Here is a 16,768-nt window from a genome sequence, read left to right as displayed (position 1 = left end):
GTAAAGCAAAAAAAAAAAAAAAAGATAGAATATATTCACCAACGTACCATGCTTGTCTCAATCACGGGTCCTAACTAAGGTCATTAGAATTTTGCCATATACATTTTCTATCTCAGCTCTGCTTTCATTCAAGTTGGCATTGTTTTCAATCCAGAGTACTTTAGGTGTCTTGAAGTCTCCAACATATCTGCTAATGCTTTCAGGCTGTACTGGTTTATGTGTCCATACTAAACCAGTCAGTGTAAAATTTTTTGATGCCCCTAAAATAGTCACTTCAGTAGTCCTTAATACAAGCATGAGCTCAACCTTATTGCAGAGTGGCAGTTATTTATTTAACATACACTGAATACATATTATGTGCCAAGCATTCTTGGTTCCAAAACATTAATGAACAACAAAGTTTCTAACCTCATGAAACAGACATGCTGGAGGAAGATAGAGATAATAAACAAGATAAACAAATAAGTAAATAAGTAAATCAATGCAAGCCTAGGAGGATAAGGCAAACAAGAGCAATGAGTCTATTGAAGACTGCTCCTCCAAGAATATTATAGTTGTATTAATAGGTTAATGGATTCTATATTGGCAAAAATCAGTAGATACACATTACAATTCCCAATTCTCTTTAACCATTATATCCAACTTCCTAGTAGACCCTTCGCCTTAATATGGAAATGGAAATTTCTCACACTGAAGTTGGCATAATCCTTCCTTCAGTTTGGTTTGAGTATTTTCTTTATAAAGTAGACATAGAGCAAAAATCATTGGAAAGTAGTCACAGGAAGTCATAGGGAAGCCACCTACCACATCTCCAGATGCTGCTGTGCTATGGTGCATACGATACAAAGATATTGTTCAAGTTTAAATCAATAGGCAAATGAGTTTCAGAGCAAAAAAAAAAAAAAAAAAAAGGAAGGAAGAGAAAATAGAGAAATGGGAAATTTTGCTGACAATGTGCAAATAGAGGGCACAGGAAAAGGGGTTGGGGGAGGGTGAAAAAGGTTAAACCAGATTAGAGATGTTCAGGGAAGGGGAGAGACTCCATGATTGGTACATAAAGAGGGATCAAAACATGTAGAGTTAGTCTGTGTGGTCTTCTGAAAGTAAGTGAGTAACCATAGCTCTGCTGATAGCTTCCCTCTTGAGATTAGTCTCAGATGCAGTTTAATGATGAGGTGAGAGGTGCTGGATGGAAGGCAATATAGTTTCAGTAATATATATATATGTGTGTGTGTGTGTGTGTGTATTATATATATTATATGTGTGACATTCATTTGCCTTGTGGGGAACACAAATCAATTAATATCATGTACCCATTGAATCACACCCTTCCTAGAGAGTGTTTATATATTAAGCGAAGTCGTTTTTCTGGAGTAGTCAGAAGGAAAGATTTTAAGCCTTTGAGCCTTACCTCTTTTGACTCACAATTTTTATAGACCTTAGCTTTGACTCAGTACTTACACCTCTGTCCCCAGTTCAGTCAGCTGATCATCTGAAGGGTTAATATGGCAGAACAAAGATTACAACTAAACTGAAATCACCAACACATCAAAATCAGGTGACTACTCAGGCATGGCATTCCCTAATATTTGGTAGGTTATCCAATAGATTATACTTGTATCTGTGACATAAAGGATAATACAACCCATTCCTGATTTGAATCAAATTTCATAACTGTAATTTCTTTGGGATAGCCATTGAGATCAGACACTTGGATTTGTCATCACTTTGGATTAGTGAAAAAGATGGAGAACTTTATAGTAGATGACACATCCTCAGCTTCTCAATTATTCATATTAGATGGATTATATCTCCAGTCTTAATTAAGTTTCAGAATATTAAATCAATTTGAAATAGGTCACCTTGACCTTGACCCTGACTCAACTCTTATACCAAAGACAGGTCATCAGGAAACACTGTCGATAGCCATGTTAAATGGGTTCCAAATTAAAGAATTGTACAAATGAGTGGTTTGCATTAAATATGGACAAATACCCCTTATTAATAACATTTATTCTATTTATACTTTTTATGCGCTTAACCTATGAGATAGACAGAAATATCCTAATTTTATAAGTAAAAGGATTTCCATTGAACATACAAATTGCCCAAGGTCACACTGTAAATGCTGTTGATGGAATTGTGTTTTGTTTGTTGTCTTCCTATGTAGACCATGCAGGCCTCAAACTCATGATCCTCTTAACTCTACAACCTGAGTCCTGAAATGACAGGCATATACCATCACAACAACCCCAGTTTCTGTCGGCCTGAGACAGACAGGAAGGCTGAGAGAATAAGTAAACCACCCAAAACCAGAAAACTAGATAGTGATGCTTTGTGTCCTATCTCAGCCTCACTGACATTTACTTGGATGTCAAATGCAGAAAACCATTACAATCTTCCCTTCTTGTGATTAAACCTGGACACACCTGATGCTACAAAAGAAACCAAAAAAGTGGAAACCCAGTATTTAAAATAACTCTTACCTGTGCTTTGCTTAGGTGCTTAGGGGATACAACAAAAGCACATACCTACTACCAGGATGAAACGTGCCATGTTTTAAGATGAGAATATAATAAAGAGTTTTGGGCTGGAAGAGAAAAAAAGATCACCATAAGTTCAAGGCCACCGTGAGACTACACTGTAAATTCCAGGTCAGCCTGGGCTAGAGCAAGACACTTCCTCAAAAAAAAAAAAGAAAAAGAAAAAGATAGGCCAGAGCATGCCTTCTTTTTTATTTTAATACTGGGTACTATCTTGGAGACTACCAGTAGGTGTGTATTTACCAAATGACTGTGTTATTTCTCTAGCTGTCTAGAGACTGGCCAGTTTGGAAAAAGTTTGGCTGGTTATAGGTTGAGCTTTGCCTGCAGTCATTTTTAATTTTTTTTTTGTTTATTGTAATTTATTTGACAGCAACAGACAGAGATAGGAAGAGACACAGAGAGAGAGAGACAGAGAGAGAGAATGGGTGTGCCAGGGCTTCTAGCCACTGCAAATGAACTCCAGATGCGTGCGCCCCCTTGTGCATCTTGCTAACATGGGTCCTGGAGAATCGAGCCTCAAACTGGGGTCCTTAGGTTTCACAGGCAAGCGCTTAACCACTAAGCCATCTCTCCAGCCCTGTCATTTCTTTTTATTTATTTTTGTTTGTATTTTCGAGGTAGGGTCTCACTCTGGCCTAAGCTGACCTGGAATTCACTATGTAGCCTCAGGTTGGCCTTGAACTCACAACGATCCTCCTACCTCTGCCTCCGAAGTGCTGAGATTAAAGGCGTGCACCACCACACCTGGCTGCTGTCATTACTTATTGTTCATGATTTCTTTTGAATAACTATCCACCTACTTCTAACAGAATTTGGTGCAATTCTATAAGAGATATTATTCACAACTCCTAGACTAAAGTTATCATGGTTCTAAAAGCAGCAATACCTAATCTACTAATTACTTGGATTCTAAATATTCATTGCCTCAAAAAAATCAGAGCTATATATTTTTTAAAAAGGCTACCTGTGGTTATTAATCCATGGGCTAGACAGTTGTCTATGAAGCCACATTAGAACATATAAGCTATGGTTTTATCCCAATACATACTCTACCTTATTGCATTAAGATCTGCAGAAATTCTAAGCACTGTCATACTAATTCTCATAGTTGTACATTTCTTAATTAAATGGAAAAATTCCCATAAAATTATGGAAAAGAGAAAGAGAGACATAAGTGGCAGTAAGAAGGGGAAGTAGAATCAAGATGGGATAATTATCATGATATTTATTCAGTAGAGAGGATACTGCAAGGGAGAGCAACTGGGGATTCAAGAGAGCTGGGAAGCATTTCCGAGTGATGTCCTTGAATGGACAAGAAAAGCTGAGGGTGGACCTCAACTAGGAACATGGAGCTCTTCCCCCACAAACAGGAGGCAAAACAACACGAATGGGGTCAGGGTGGTTAGGTGGGCAGATGGGCTCGGAAGGCTCTCAGGGGATCTCATTGGCAGCTCTTCTTCTTCCATGAAACAGAAAGTAAGCTACTCAACTACATTCTATCCGAATCGTAAGTGGTACGCTTTTATAGGTCACTGTCCTGCCACCACACAGAAATACAGCTCAGCACTGGTATCAATAAAAGCAGGAGGAACTCTTTTTGGCAATTCTGGCTTGTAAGATTGGCTTGAGGGTCATGACTGGGAAAACAACTGTCCCCTCTTAGAAGTGGTCTGTCTGCTCCAGGTACACTTTATATTACACGGTCACTTTGGAAGACTTTACATGTGTTCATTATAAGGTCTCCCAGCAGGCATGATGAAACCCTACCTGCCCCTTGCAAATATACTAAATTTTTTATCTGTTGCATATGGATGAGTGAACTAAGATCTGCTCTCAGTCCATTTGCTTGCTCATTTCTCAAAAGCATGAGCCGATTTGTTTCCACCTCTGTGCCCTCAACCTGTAGGGACTACAATCTCTAATGAGGGGACCATTTGATTCAGCTTGCAATCCTAAATTTAATCTGCTAAACTAAGAAGTTTGAGGCAACTTGAGATTTCAGCTCTTATAATTTCTTTCTTAAAACATGATTATTATAAAAGGTGATCTTACTCCAGGTGTGGTGGCTCACGCCTTTAATTCTAGTACTCGGGAGGCAGAGGTAGGAGAATCGCTGTAAGTTCAAGGCTTCCCTGAGACTACATAGTGCATTTCAGGTCAGCTGGGGCTAGAGCAAGACTAGGCCTCAAAACAAAATTAAAATCTATAAAAGGCAATCTTTACATTTTCATTTTTTTAAAGAACTACCTCTGAATTCTTATATTTCTACTTTTATTTCAACTACAATTATCTTCCACCTTTCAAGTCTAGCCCATTCCCTACTTGCAATAAGAAAAATGGCTTGGGTTCAGGTTATTCAGCCCAAACCCATACCAACCATTTGTCCTTTGTGTTTCTAGGAGCTGTCTTTTCAAAGTGGCTTGATACCATAGTTTACTAATCCGGGTACTGGGTGGCAAAGCACAGGTGGCACAAAGTTATATCACTAATACTATGTACATGAAAATGATCAAATATGGCACCTTGGCATTGAAAAAGCAAAAGAAGCAAGAAGATCTTTCTGGTCTCCCACACCTTCTTTTCTGAATCAAATCCTAAGACCCACATATGAAAGCGGCCATGATGACAAGAACCTGAAAAGACAGGACCTCCTCACTCTCTCCAGTTTCTCACCGTTATGTCATATCTTTAGTACCCTCCCATCATATTTCTAACTGAGCATAAAAGTTCCCATGTGCAACATCCCTCATACAGCCTCCTGTACCAGATAAAATGCATATTGAATAAAGGAAGATGAAGTATGTTCAAAGCATATTATATGCATAGATGGAGACATTGTAATTAAGCCTATCATTTTGTACAATCAGGATATGATAATAAAAAGTTTGCCAGGCATGGTGGCGCATGTCTTTAATCCCAGCACTCGGGAGGCAGAGGTAGGATTGCCGTGAGTTCGAGGCCACCCTGAGACTCCATAGTGAATTCCAGGCCAACCTGGGCTACAGTGAGACCCTACCTCAAAAAACCAAAACAAAAAAGTTTATAGAAGATTCTAACATTTGATAATTCGATAAGTCAAATCATATTTTTTTCTTTACATTTCTTTAATTGTTAAGAGAAAGTAAACCATTTTTGAAATGTTTATTGCCCACTTATTTTCTCAATCATAAACATAAAACTTAAACTACAAATGTGTATTACAGAAATGAATACATTCATTCTGCCTCTCAGTATGCCCTGCATGTCCCTAATTGATAGCAACATTGATACATAAAAATGTAGAATTTATGATAATTAAATAAACACTGTTAAAAGCTTTTAAATACCTTATATTAAATAAATTTGCAAGCTTTTGTTCAGCCTTTTGTTTATAGGGAAATCAGCCATAAACACAGCATAAAAGAGGAAAAAGTTTTTTTTTTTTTTTTCTCCTGCACTAGAGATCAGCTAATACAATGGTGGCTTCTGAAAGGAAGCAGGGAAATGAGACAGAAAAGGGTCCCTCTCCTTCACATGGGGTCACCCTTGGGTCACTTTTCTGTATCTCAGTTAACCCTTGCTAAGCCACTCTACTCTGCTACTGGAAACGTTATTGTGTTCTACTTTCTCAGTTATGTTGAACACTTGTGAAAATTATTACTTTTCTTTTCTGTCATTGTTTTCCACTCCTCCTCACACACACACATGCACACTTACCAAGAATGCAAGCCCCATGAAGGCTGCATCATAGTTTCATTCTCCACCGTATCCCCACAGCATGCAGCAGGGTTCTATAAACACATGATGAATAAGGGAATGATTTGTAAACGAATGAACCATCCAAGTGTTTATTCCTCACCCATGCCATCAGCAGCAAAACAGAACAAACAGAAAAGATGGAGTCCCTCCAGCTTTGCTTGGAACTCTGAGAGACAAAGGTGGGTATTGAGTGAATTCAGTCCATAGTAAAAGAAATAGAGATACAAACCTATAGTCCCTAAGGAACCCTTCTGTGTGTTCTTCCATTTCAGGCCATGCTTTTGATCAGGAACTTTTGTCACACTGCTTAAAGTCATAAACAAATGGCAAAGAAAAACAGCAATTTCCCATGGGATATGTAGCTCTGCTTATAAGTATCCACCCATTCATATGCCTAGTGAAAGGACAGTACGTTCCCTGACAGGAAGGATGGTTTTGCTTGTCATATATCTCGTTCTCAGTGTACATAAAGCTCGGTTGCTATTTTCTGAATAGGAGCATATGTGGACTAGGTGAGTAAATGTGTATGTGCTTACATGCATGCCTACGTGGATAAAGTAATTTAGGAGCTCACAGGAATGAACCATCCCTTCTAGTTGGTGCAGGGGTCAGGGGCACAGAGAAGAGGAGAGGAGGACTGATAGACTCTTAGTAAGGAATATGCTAGAGTTTTAAAGTGTGGAGGCAAGGGGGAGATGGAAATCCAAGGCTCAAACGAGACAAAGCATGTTTTGAGTCCGGTGAGTAGTCCAGTGTGGCCAGAAGAACAGAGGACGCTATGCAAAGCCAGGTGTTTGCTTGAACAGCTGGGGTTGGGCTTCAGATGCCGTGCTGATCCCGTAGCATCCCCAACAAAGAACATTTTGAAGAAGATTTCTGTGGTCTAGAAGACTGCATACTACATAACTTTTTGTGAGAAAACATGGATTGATTTTGCCACTAGCAAAATAACAAGTGTAGGACTTGTTCCAAAAAACTATACACATGTGAATGGAAGTCAACTACATCTAGGCAAGTTTTGTATTTTCACTACTGTTTTAACTGCAATAATTTCTTAAAGGAAAACATACATTCTTTTTAACATATTAGAAGTCACTTAGAACTAATTGTTGTTTGGGGAAAGTCTATGTAATTTAAGCAACATAACAAAGAAAAGACCCATCATTTTCTAGTCGTGCAGGCCATGGAAGAGTCTGGTTTTTACAGGTCAGTTGTTCAGTGATACAGTTGATTCGATTCACATCTAAATTTGCTTTCACGGCCCTGAAACTTTCTGGCAAAAACTCATTTTGACAGTAGAAAATGGCATGGTGTATTCAGCCTGAACTGGAGAGAAATATGTCAGATGGAAAAGTCCCATAACATGACCTTTACTTATCCTTTCTCTTGCTTCTTTTTTTTTTCTTTGTTCCTTTCTTCACTATCTTTCTCAGCCCCTGTCCCCATGCTTTCTATATGTTTGTTTTGTTTGCACTAACAGTTAACTGTAAGACTGGGATTTAGCACTATAACTCCAAATATATCAAATTTCAGCCATGTCTCTGACTCAATTATTAAAGCCAAACTTCATAAAACAAGGAGAAAGCAAACCTCCCCCTTGCTCCCGGCAAAGGCTTGCAGCAGAAGGAACATCTGGCATGGATACTCGACTTTTGTATATGACTGCTGATAGACTCCATCCACTCGGTTTGCCAAGGACTGGGAGATGTGTTAACATAGTTACATCCCACACATCAGTTGCTTTATAACCAATGTGATTTTTCCACAGGACATCTGTTTAAGAAAGCAAGTAATAGACCCATTCAAAGTAACATAGTAGTTCAGGGTGTGACCGCATGGCAGGACGGAAGGTATTCTAAAAGAACACTTGGGCCCTTCCCTTTGCCTATCAGACAGTTGAAAGAATGAACCCCAAGAACTTGGAATTTCCTAAGGAATCTCATGCTTGAGAAGAAAAGGCCATCCCCTGGCCTGGATGAAGGGGAATCCCAACTCCCCAGAAAGGGATTTCACACAATATTGGCAACTTGTTAGGCCACCTTGAAGGAGAAAGTGGAGCCCACACACTGTTGGACGAGACCATGTCTTCACCAGGACTTCTGAGCCGTGCACATCTCTGAGCATCTACTTAAACCACATCTCAAGTCAGGACCCCAAAGATGGACTTGGGGGGAGGCACTGGACCCTCTTGTTCTTCCTTCCCTATGTGGCCACATTGAATGCCTCCTTTCTCCATGTTGCACTATGAATTTGTCTTGCTTAACTGACTTTATTGAAGACAAATGGCCCAGTGGTGGGCAACTCTGTTAGTAAGGGCACCTGTACTGCCCAGCCTGACCTTCCCTGGACTGAGCCAACTTGCTTGGCGATGATTTACCTCAACTTGCTTTCCAGGTGGTGTAGGTGTGTAATCCCAAGACAGCAAAGTTGTCTCTGGTTTGGGGTGCCCCCAGCCTCGACATGGGTGGTTGGGCTGTCTCCCTGATGGGTTGTGCCCCCCAGTTATTTTTAAAGTCACAGCATTTCCATTCTCAAAGAAGACCATTTCCTCCTCCATGTAGGAGAAATGCAGTGCTCATGCCACTGAAATATTTCAAAAGAGCCCAATGGGGATCCCGGGAAGCTGTTATCTATAAACTGCAAAACAATGTGAGTAGAGGGGCTGGGGAGATAGCTGACTGGTTAAAGTCACTTGCTTGCAAAGCCTAACTAATTTAAAGCCTAATTAATTTAAAAAAAAAAAAGAAAGAAAGAGGTGCATAGAGGAGGAGAGAGAAAAGGCATGCCAGGGTCTCTAAGCTGCTGTGGGGAACAGACTTCAGAAGCATATCTGGCTTTACATGGGTACTGGCACAAAGAAATTGGGTCCTTAGGCTTGGCAGGCAAGCACCTTTACTGCTGAGCCATCTCTTCAGACAAAGTGCAAATATATTTTTTTAATTATTTATTTATTTATTTGAGAGAGACAGACACAGAGAGAAAGACAGATAGAGGGAGAGAGAGAGAATGGGCACGCCAGGGCTTCCAGCCTCTGCAAACGAACTCCAGACACGTGCGCCCCCTTGTGCATCTGGCTAACGTGGGACCTGGGGAACCGAGCCTCGAACCGGGGTCCTTAGGCTTCACAGGCAAGCGCTTAACCACTAAGCCATCTCTCCAGCCCCAAAGTGCAAGTATTTTTAAAATGCAAATAGAGGGTCTAGGAGGGGTGCTCAGTGGGTAAAATGCTTACCGTAGAAGCATGAGTGCTTGAGTTGAGTTCTCCAGCACCCACATAAATACTGGGCAGGTTTGGCAACCCTCCTGTAAACCCAGCACTCAGGAGGTAGAGACAGGAAATCCCCAGGGGTGAGGTGGCAAACTAGATTAGCACTGAGCTCTGCATCCAAATGGGTGATCTTGTCTCACGAAAAAAGGAGACTAGTTGAGGAAGATACCCGACATCTAACTCTGGTCTCCACATGCATGTGTTCTCAAGTTTATCTACACAGCATGAGCAGACTTATGTAAAGTCATACATACACACATGCACACTCATGCCCCCTTCACCCTCATACACAAGCAAATTGCCACTGGTGTGGAATGCCAGCATGCTATTACCCAGTTCGTCCTGCCCTCAGTTAGCATCCGCTCTTGGTTCTTCCTTCCCAGTGTAAAGATTCCATTCTATCCCCAGAGGCTTTGGGTTTTATGGTAAGATTGTTTTATATTTGAGTCCTAAGAGTTGGCTGGATTTGTACCCAAAAGCTCTTTGCCCCACTGAGCCTGTACATGGGACAACACTTGGTAAAGGGTCTGCAAAACTCACAAGAGTCAGGCATCTGGAAAAGGCCAGGTGTTGAAAGGCTTGACCTAGCAGCACCTTGGAAACAAGACGCCCTCCCTCGGAAGCCCCGGGGGCTGCTCCAAACACTGCGAATGCTACAGTCATTTCAGGATGCCTCTTGCTTTGCAAGGCAATAGGGTGAGTTTAACAACCATGACACCTTGCAGAGGAGCTTGCCAATCCGAGATGTGGAATTGTTACCTTGATGGGAGCCCAAGTGGGCAGGGAGCCTGCCAGTTGGATTGGCAGAGCTTTAACTCCAACTTGCTCCAAATCTGGAGTCACAGTTTCCCTTGTGAAGAATCAGGGCTGCAAAGCCAGAGTTGGTTGAAGGGAGCCAGTTCAGCTAGAGCCATTATCCACAGAAAGAGAGGAAAGAAAGGGAGGGAAACTTTCTCTCACACACATGCTCACACATACAATACCTGGCAACAAAACGCCAAAAACCAAGTCGGTAAGGGTACAGTCTGCTCCCACCAGTGTGCCTTACTTCCAGGAATGTCAGGAGGGCTCTGGGAACTCAATGCCTTCTCACAAGTACATTTGGGAACTGCCAAGCAGGAAAAATAAGCCTTGTGAGGACACCTAAACTGCACTGTGTCTAGGGCAGGTTGAAGAGACCTTCCCTGTTACCTAGCTAGGGCATCCTGTAGATATTGCCTTAACCTTAGAAAATTATGGTACCAACGGTGAGGTTTGCCCTAGACCCTAGCACTCTGAGAAGTGGGACACTCAGTCATTAAGTGAGAACTGTCAAAGGCTGTGTCCCATCGGAACAAAGCTTTTCAAATCAGAGGATGCATGTCTGGCTCTGTGCACTGTCTTAATACAGCTCCCACATGTAAAGCTTTAGGAATATGTCATGTCAGAAAGCTCGTCCCTTACTCTTACCCAAGCATGTAGGTATAAGTGACTTCAGTCAGAGTCCAGCATTGCTTGGGCCTCTAGCTTGGACTTCTGTACTTCTTCCCTTGAGAGAGAGAGAGAGAAAGGACATGTCAGGGCCTCCACCCAGTGCAAACAAACTCCAAATGCACCTGCCCTTTGTGCATCTGACTTTACCAGGATAATGGGGAAATCAAACAAGGGCCATTGGGCTTTGCAGACAAGTGTCTTAACTGCTGAACCAACTCTCCAGCTCCACAACATCTACTTTTAAAAATCTGGTATATTCCAAGAACTGTACTGAGTACTTTGAAGTAAAAATTGAATAACTCATTAAAGTACATGAAAATTCAATGAGATCATTAAAAACAATGTAAAATAAAAGAGTTGGATGTGAGGCACTAAATAATGGTAGCATTACTATTATCATCATTAATTAACAAATTCTTACTGAACAACTATTAAAGACCAAGTATGATGTTAGGAACTAGGATAACGTGGGTAAATAGGTTAGTATGAGGACGTTATGATGGGTTTTAGCAACGGATGAGGTTGCTGAGGAAGGGGTGGCTTTGTATGTTAAGAGTGGGACTTACAGGTGACCAAAGGACTCTGGGGACCCACAGCACATGTCTAAAGAAGAGTAAGACGCATGAACATGGGACATGAGGAAGATGACCCCAGCAGCCAGACATTGACTAGATGGCCACAGGGAAGATCAGGGAGAAGCCCCCACAAAAATCGGGCACACATCACTTCAGTGTGGAGCAATGCCAGGAAATGGAAGCAAGGAGATGGGCCTTAAAGACTTTATAAGAGAAAGGATGAGGAGGAGGTTTGATGAACACGAACCAAGAAACATTCTATAAGAAGCCATGACCAAGATGATGCCCACAGAGGTTCAAACCCCTTGAAGAGTAAAGAGGAAAACAAGTTGCTAACCCTGCATCTACACAAAAGCACATATGTCTGCTGCAGTTTCCATTAGCGTTAGGGGCAGACAGCAGAGATGGTATCTAGCAGTGCTGTCTTGCAATAACAGCTGTAATGCCTGTTCAGTGACAAAAGAAACCAGAAAAGTATTAAGAATGTTAAAAATTGAGCAGGAGATATGGCTTAGAAGTCAAAGCACTTACATGCAAAGCCAATGGACCTCGGTTCGATTCCTCAGGACCCACATAAGCCAGGTGCACAAGGTGGCACATGCGTCTGGAGTTAGTTTGCAGGGGCTGGAAGCCCTGGAGCACCCATTCTCTTTCTCTTTCTCTTTCTCTTTCTCTTTCTCTTTCTCTTTCTCTTTCTCTTTCTCTTTCTCTTCCTTTTTCTCTTTCTCTGCCTCTCTCTCTCTCTCTCTCTCTCTCTCTCTCAAATAAATAAATGAAATATTTTTAAGAGAATGTTGAAAATTTGGGGCTGAGAATATAGTTCTCTTAGTAAAATATTTGCTTGATGAGTTACCTAAATTCCACCCCCAGAACACAGTTTTAAATTCTGGGCATGATAGTGACACCTGTAATCCCAGCACTGAGGAAGCAGCAACAGGCAGGTCCCTGAGGCTCAATAGCCAGGTCAGTTTACTGGCTACTCCAAGTCAATGAGAGACTCTGTTTCAGCAGAAGTAGACAGTGTTCCTTGAGGATGACAGCCCAGGTTGTTCTTTGCCCTCTACATGCATGTGCACACATGTGCTCCTCCTGTACGTATGTGCACCCCCTGCCCCTCCACACACAAACACATGCATTTTTAAAAGAGTGTTAAAAAAATCATTTGCCATTCTGCTACTATGAAGCTTATGGTTCCTTCAATAAGGCCAAGTACAGAATCAGCCTTCAGATGCAAAAACATGTGCCTTTTCTGTTTTGCCCAATGACTCTATCCCAAACATCACCTTAGGAATGAAATCACCTTAGAATTTCAGTGATTCCAACAGCACATTTTGCAATCTTTTTTTTTTTTTTTAAATCATCAAGAGAAACTAAGCTTAGATGTTTGGGTAGTGTCTTAGAGCAGGTGTTTGGAGTGCTGTGAATGTGTGTATGCATTATACAGATCTATTTCCATCCCTGGTAAGATAACATGAAGCATCCTCAGTAGTGAGCAGCATCTTCATCAAATGCTAACGTTACTGCTAAGACATGTGCCTCGGGACTTCCTTACAGCAATAATCAAGCAACTGTAAGTCAGGAGCCAAAAGTTTAAGAAAAAATGCAGGGCAAGAACAATTTAGAATTAGAAAATACAATTCATTCATTTGAGATTTGTTTATATAACTTTGAAAAAAATGTTATTATTGATATCATTACAATTAAGCTTTAGTGAGGATGGGTAAGTGTACCTTATGAGACCCACAGGTAAAATGGTTAATATGTATGTCAAGTTCAGTAGGTCATGGTGCCTAGATACTTGGTAAACATCCTTCTACATGCTCCTATGATTTTTTTAAATTTTTTATTAATTTATTTGAGAGCAACAGACACAGAGAGAAAGACAGATAGAGGGAGAGAGAGAGAATGGGCACGCCAGGGCTTCCAGGCTCTGCAAACGAACTCCAGATGAGTGCGCCCCCTTGTGCATCTGGCTAACGTGGGACCTGGGGAACTGAGCCTCGAACTGGGGTCCTTAGGCTTCATAGGCAAGCACTTAACCGCTAAGCCATCTCTCCAGCCCAGATTTTTTAAAGGAAGATTAACATTTAAATCAGATTTTGAGCCAAGCTATTCATTTCATAATGACTGGTTAGATCTTGTCTATTTGGTTGAAGGCCTTAATGAGGAATGACTGACTGGTCTCCTTAGAGAAAGAGGAGGACTTCTACCATCAGACTGCCTTTGTTCTAAAATAGCAGCTCTCCCTCGCTCTCCTGGAACCCTGACTAACACCACGGGGCTTAAATATTTATTTTGAACTCTGAAAGAAGCTGAGCCCTTCACCAAGACGTATGAAATAAAGCAAAGTGTAATGTGGGTACATCGTGTCAGCAAGGGCTCACTCTGGGTTCAAGGGTCTAGCCTGGGCAGGGAATGGGGTACAGCTCCAAGGGCATGTGCTTACCTGGTGGCTCATCTCCACAGGCTCACCTACATGCAGAGTACCCTCTTCAACTGAGTATTCAAACTTTTGTTCATCCAAGGGATTCCAACAGGCAATAGTCTGCAAGTTTCCCCAGTTGCCTTCTAGAAGTAAAAGATTGAGGCTGGAGGTCACGCCTTGAGTTGAAAGAGCTCAACATAAGACTTCTTTAACATGACCAGTGGGGTGAACTGACAACGCCCCACAAAAATAAGACCTTTTCACCTCAACTCTTACAGTGGAAAATCATTACAAGTGTAAGCATTTCATTCATTTTTCTATTAAATTATACTTTCCAAAGTATAAGCATTGCAATCGAATTTTTCCAAAGGAAGTGCCTGGAAATGCCATGGGGTGCTTTATCTGCACCTCAGCTCTCCCCCAGAATGGCTCTAATGGACCTGGGTTGTAATGTAACTGGGTCTGCACTTGACCCGGAAGCACCATGCTATTCCCAGCATTCATCAAATATTTAGTTAATGGACAGATCTTTGTGCGTGAGAGAAACAAGTCTTTCAACTATGTGACCAGTCTTTCAACTATTTGATGGGAGCTGTTGAGGGAGGGTGACCAAGGAGCTCCCTAGTCAGGACTCTGAGCACATGGTTAGAGTTTCGTCTCCCACATCACCGCAGCTCTTAGAAGCTCCTCAGTCCTTGAACTTTCCTTGAACTAGCCTTCACTGCTTTTCCAGCTTGGAGGTGAGCTCATGCTACAAGACCCAACTCAGTACTGTTCTCTCTGCCCAGCCTGTTTCAACATCACCAGGTTCTTTGAAAGATTGAAGCCAAACATAAGTGAGCCTAAAGAGAATCTCAATATCTAGAAATGCTATTAATACATTTATAGGGCAGCATTTTTAATACACAGGGCCTCTGCTCCTGGTTGTTTTTTTCTGTGACTGTTTAACCAGCACAGTGGTGTGTTGGTTACGTGGTATGATTCCCGTACACCCGAGCTCCAAATACCATCCTCACATTGTCGTAACTGCTGATCACCTGTAATGTGATTTTCTTGCTTTATGTATACAAATATATTTTCTTAAATTGATACTTTAGGACTTATATACATGCATTTCAAAAATCAACTATAGGGCTGGAGAGATGGCTTAGCGGTTAAGCGCTTGCCTGTGAAGCCTAAGGACCCGGGTTCGAGGCTCGGTCCCCCCAGGTCCCACGTTAGCCAGATGCACAAGGGGGCGCACGCGTCTGGAGTTCGTTTGCAGAGGCTGGAAACCCTGGCGTGCCCATTCTCTCTCTCTCCCTCCATCTGTCTTTCTCTCTGTGTCTGTCGCTCTCAAATAAATAAATAAATAAATTTTTAAAAATCAACTATAAAGTATTTATTTGAAAGTCAAATTTAAAAAGACAGATACTACACATTTTCTCTTATAAATACACTAGATTTAAATTTCTCACACACTCTCTCTCTCTCTTTCTGTGTGTGTGTGTGTGTGTGTGTGTGTGTGTGTGTGTGTGTTTTGTAAGTCATAAAAGTAGAAAGAGGATGTGGGAGAGGAGGAAGAAATATTAAGGGAAAGGAAACAAAGAGAGTAATGGAATACACGTGACATGAAGACAGAGGGAAGGATAACTGGGGAGAAGGAGGAGACCAGCACGAGGCGCAGGAGGACTGGGGAGGGCTGTAGGGTAAGGGGGAGAATTACATCAAAGTTTAATCACACACATGTATGAAAGTGCCATAATTAAACCCATCATGAACTGAAAAATTAAAATAAACTCATTCTAAAAATTAAAAAAAAATCTTTTTTTTTTTTTTTTTTGATGTTTCAAGGTAGGGTCTCACTCTGGTCCAGGCTGACGTGGAATTCACCATGAAGTCTCAGGGTAGCCTCGAACTCATGGCGATCCTCCTACCTCTGCCTCCCGAGTGCTGGGATTAAAGGCGTGCGCCACCACGCCCAGCTTAAAAAAAACTTCTTTTTAAACACGTTATTTGCCGTAAATAGAAGATTTTCCTGCCTAGGGCACACACCTTGAATCCCAGGCAGGGTTAGGAGGATAGCTGTGAGTTTGAAGCCAGCCTGAGACTAAATAGTGAATTCCAGGTCAGTCTGTGCTAGAGCGAGATGCTACCTCAAACAAACAACACAGTAAAAAAGATATTCTTTAAAAAAATAATAAAACAGTATTATTGAAATCTAAATACAAACTGACATCTGCAAAGATTTTGAGCCTGAGTTCTACTTTCTTTTCATTAAAAAGCAACACAAGCAAGGGCTAGTGAGGCACTGGACATAGATGAGAACTAGACAGAAGCTTCCCTCCTTAGTAGGTTTGGGATAGAAAGGGCATTAAAAATGGAATCATTTCTGTACTTGTGTGTTTCTTTAATGCCTTTGACTGCAGGTGTTCTAACCCACATTTTGAAAACTGAGGTGTTAGAAAGTGTGAAGGATGGACATGGAGAGCCTGGATTTGAGCTCCACTTACCAGCACCTATATTTGTCTCATATAGCAACTTACTTTCCTGTCTAGCAATGCCTCTACCCTGTGTCATTTGTCTCATTTATGAAATGAGGAAGTTGGTTGTTTTATCCAGTGTTGATGATATTTAAAAATGCTTTACCTCAAGCTGGTGAGATGGCTTAACCGTTAAGGCACTTGCTTGCAGAGCCTAACGACTCTAGATGATTCCCCAGTACCCGCAAAAGCCGGTTGTACAAAGTGGCACTTACATTTGA

Source organism: Jaculus jaculus, chromosome 6 (genome assembly GCF_020740685.1).
Source record: "Jaculus jaculus isolate mJacJac1 chromosome 6, mJacJac1.mat.Y.cur, whole genome shotgun sequence".
Lineage (NCBI taxonomy): Eukaryota > Metazoa > Chordata > Mammalia > Rodentia > Dipodidae > Jaculus > Jaculus jaculus.
The sequence above is the reverse complement of the archived record's forward strand: the minus strand, read 5'-3'. Positions refer to the sequence as shown.